Here is a 4,375-nt window from a genome sequence, read left to right as displayed (position 1 = left end):
GCTTCCACCTCCTGCCTGTGTGCAGGGGGTCAGTATAAGAATCTGCTTAAGCCACACCAGCCTTTTGAACCTCCCTCACTGTGTGCAGCCCTGTTCCCTGGAGATAATGAATGTCTTATGAATATTATTGCCCCAGGAGAAGTGGATGAGGAAGAATGTGTGTGCCACAAAACCTGAATCTACTGCAGAAGCTCACATGTCTTCCTCATCAGAAAGCAAGGGGCAGAGATAAAGTACCGCAGGTACAGGATCAAAGTAATTGCTTTCCTTCAAGGCACCTTGCTTATCTTTGTAACCCAGACCCACAACTCCAGGAATTTGGCAATATATTTCATCACCTCAAGAAGAGTTCTTCTAACAGTCCTATTTCAGTGAGTAATTTATGTTTTATGATATCTGTTTTACATTTTCTTTTCCTAAACATTTTTCTTCCTACCAAAAAGTAAGTTTTTCAGGTGTGTATCTCTTATTGATGTAGCAAGCATTCACATTTAAAATCAACTTTACATTGTATTTAATAATCACATTATGGTAGTTTAATATTATAATATTTTAGTCTGGCAGACGGTTTACTAACCAGAGAGAATTCTAACAAGCAACCGAATCATTCTGACATAACAAAACCACCTTATCTTTGTTTTGCTTTTTTTTAATTAACAATTAACACCAATGCAAAGTTCTTGTCCTACATGTGAACTCAGCCATGGTGGCTTCACTTTTTTCTGAGTTCTTACTTAAGTAGGCCTTCTACAAAATAGCACCAAGTACCTTTGCTAAAAAAGATTTCAGCCCCTGTCCTCGTGCTGATAAAACCCTCTCCCCTCTGTGGCATCAGTGCAACTAACTGCTGGTATAGCTGCAGATCTGCAAAATCAGCAGTGCAGGAAGAAAACCCTAAAAAAAAAAAAAAAGTTAAACCAGATTATTTCAGGTGGAAAATTCACAGTGATTGCATCCAGCCTATTTTGCATTCCACCACTATTTCTGCTTTACAGAAGGAGAAGCAAAATCTGATCCATCCACAGTTTTGCAGCATTGCAACAACAGAGCTGGAAACAGGTCTGGAGTCCTGCATCACAGCACCACACATGATTCCAAGGTCATTTCCTACTTTCCTCCTCTTTCACCCTCCAAAGGCTTCCAGCCATCAGGAGCAACTTTCCAATATCATAGTGAAGGTCTGCAGAGCTCACTGGACACCAGGATGGGATGGAACTGGAGGACGGTTCAAAGGACGGTTTATTGCCAGCTGCCCTCCCTGCAGATCTCATCATTCCCTACATTCATATCTGCTTTGCAAATAGATTTGTTACACAGCCCATCTCCCAGTCCATCTTCTTCTTCAGTCTCTTACATATTCTGTCCATGCCAGACCTGGAGGAGCATTCCTGCTGCCTTCAGTGGGGTTTGAGATGGGACTTAATAGTATCTAAGTGCAATTTATTTTACCCTTATGGAGCATTATTAATGTTTCTGTTAGGATGGAACAAATTATGTAATAATGTGTCCTTTTCTCCTGCTTGATTCATTATTTAAAATTACCCAGACAATAATTTATGTGAATTATTCTGCAATTAATTTGCCATGACTTTCTTGCAAATACCTTCTGAACAGCATCTGAGCACCCTTAATTGGTTCCAAAAGCTTGTTTTACAGCTGGGAGTGGGACCAGACCTGATACCTGCAAATTTTAGGGAATGTCTGCATAAGAATATGGACTATTTTCATTAAATTAGTACACAATCCCATTTGAGTTTTTTATTTTGTTTTCCAAATGTTGGAGGTGTTTTCTATGGTTTAACACAACTGTGTTTCTAACTGAATTAAGGTAAATCATTATAATTAAGGTCACGTCAAAATGGGCTTTTTGCCCATTTTCAGCTGAATCAGTGGAAAGCCACAGCTTTTGTTTAGCCAACATTGCAAGTAAATAAGCATTTTGAACCAGTTTTCTAATGTGGTAGTTCCATTTCTCATCCTCAGCATCTGTTTCTGATGCCTTTTGCTAATTTATTTTAATAATAATTTGATATTTTGCATCTGTCCCAAACTCCTTTCAATCCAGTGAAAAATTTTCCTTGACATTCATGACATCTGCATCTATTTAACTGAGAGTGAAGTCTCTTGTTTGATTGGAGGAGCAGAAGTACAGCTGATAGAATTGCCTCCACATTGCTGACTGCAGGTAGAGTCTGATTTGCAGCACCTGAGGTGTGAGGTCCCAGGTGGAGCAGTGTGGCTGACAGGAATGGCTGGAGAAACCACTTGATGATGTAGGATATTCGTTCAGAGGCTCCGTATTAATTTGCAAACAGATCTGTGTTCATTACATTTTAATTAGTTCCTAGTAAATGTGCCTTAATAAGCTCTTTTTAAAGAAATAAAGTAACTGCCATATTAATGCATCTTGAATAAATATGTGGCAGTGGGAAACAGCCCTTTCTTAACTTCCTGGGTCTATAAACATTAACACACTCATAAATACATTTGCATGTAGATACAAGACTTAATAAAAGCCTTTGAGGATACCGTTCATCCCTTTTGCACAAACATATTCCAGTTATCATTAGCCTTGTAATTAAAATCCTTTTAACAGCATTAATTGAAGGTTTCACCACCATAATTTTGTCATCTTAAAAACTGCTTGTTTCATGCATAACTATTGGAAGTGCAGGGGAGTGGGTGGGTCAAACATTCCAGGCAAGGCTTCTCATCGCACAAGTGAGTAGGAGCCAAGAATTAAGAGGCCAGGAAAGTACAAAATCCTAGGATACACTAACAGATTACAGAAAAAACAGCAGGTTACAGGCACTGCTATCTCAACAGCAGCACTCCCCAGCAGGCCTATTAACACTTCATACTGCAAGGGTGATATTTTCTGCTCTGTCCCCCTGGCCTTTCAGTGAAAAGGCCTTGCCACAGCAAGCTAGGGCACTTTCACCAATAATTAAGTGGAACAGAGTTCATTAGGTAAAACAAAGAGCAAGCAGGCACTGGAATATCACGCCAGCTTTGCATATGGAAAGTGAAGCCACTCCATAATCCATTGAAGCACAGGGTGGGGTAAAGGATCACATATTAGACCAGTCACCAAGGTGTAGAAATACAATAATGAAGTTCCACAACTGTCTTATTAACATACCAGATTTGATTTGGCTCCATTATATTTCATCAAATAGTTTACAAAGCACCCCGCATAAAACATCATCATAATTGTAATCATATATTTGGCGATTTAACGTGTACACCATAATGTACCATTAGTTACACAAATAACTAATAATTTGCTAATGACAATATTATGTTAAGTCAGTTTAGGGGCAATTAAAGTGAGTGATATTTACATATGCCTAATGAATCACAGTCGATGGCAGATTAAGAGATTCTAATGAATATTCATCCAGACATTCGCAACCAGCTTCACAGTTTATAAACTGAATTATGGTTGATTTGCCCTTTTAAAAATGAATATGTGAGTATCTTCTGCATGGGAGGAATGAACAATTGGGGCTGATTGTAAAATTTTTTTTAGGCAATGTACTGGTCAGGACACAAAACATTTTTATGCACTCTCATACCCTTGGCTTCTCAGCTCTTTTTATATCACATATCAGCATTGATGAACTATCTCCATTTTCATCCCTACCCATGACATGAAATATAGAAAATGTTTTGTGTTGAATTAAATGCAATAGAAGTTTTATGCAGACTCACTAAGGAAATAATTACACAGGTAGCCTGCTTTCCCCAAGCAGAGTAAACAAACTCTCCCTGCTATATGCTAACAACATTTTGCTTTTAAAGGCAGCCTTTATGCACGCTTACTTGAGTGACTGACCAAAATATCATTCATCTAAAAAGAGGCTGTAATAAGCTTCTCATAGGATGAAATTAGAGTTACTTTGACACATCCTCTGCCAGAAGTTTCTGCTACTATTGGTATCAATAACACAGGTAGCAGTAACAATAATTGCTAAGAGTATTCGGTACTGTTTTATTGTTTGGCTTTCAGATTTCAAAGTAAACTCAAAGAAATGTGAAGCATTTAATGTCAATATGCAGAGTTTTCCTTGAAGTGTTTGTGTGATTTTAAAGTAGTCCTTCATAAAACCCATCCCCATGACACAGAATCACAGGATGCGTCCTGTGATGTTGGAAGGGAAGGGACCACAGTGGGTCATCTGTTCCAGCCTCGCTGCTCAAGCAGGGTTATCCTGGAACACATTGCACAGGACTATATCCAAATTGCCCTGTGCTCAGGACAAGTTCACCTACAGCTGGGAAAAATGCTGCTGGGATTCAGAGGACACTGTAATTGCAACACAGATTTAATGAACATGTAGCTCTAATAATTGACTTTACCTTTCTACTTGCT

The sequence above is a fragment of the Pyrgilauda ruficollis genome, unplaced genomic scaffold (assembly GCF_017590135.1).
Source record: "Pyrgilauda ruficollis isolate IOZ18807 unplaced genomic scaffold, ASM1759013v1 scaffold24, whole genome shotgun sequence".
NCBI lineage: Eukaryota > Metazoa > Chordata > Aves > Passeriformes > Passeridae > Pyrgilauda > Pyrgilauda ruficollis.
This window is presented reverse-complemented; position numbering follows the sequence as displayed.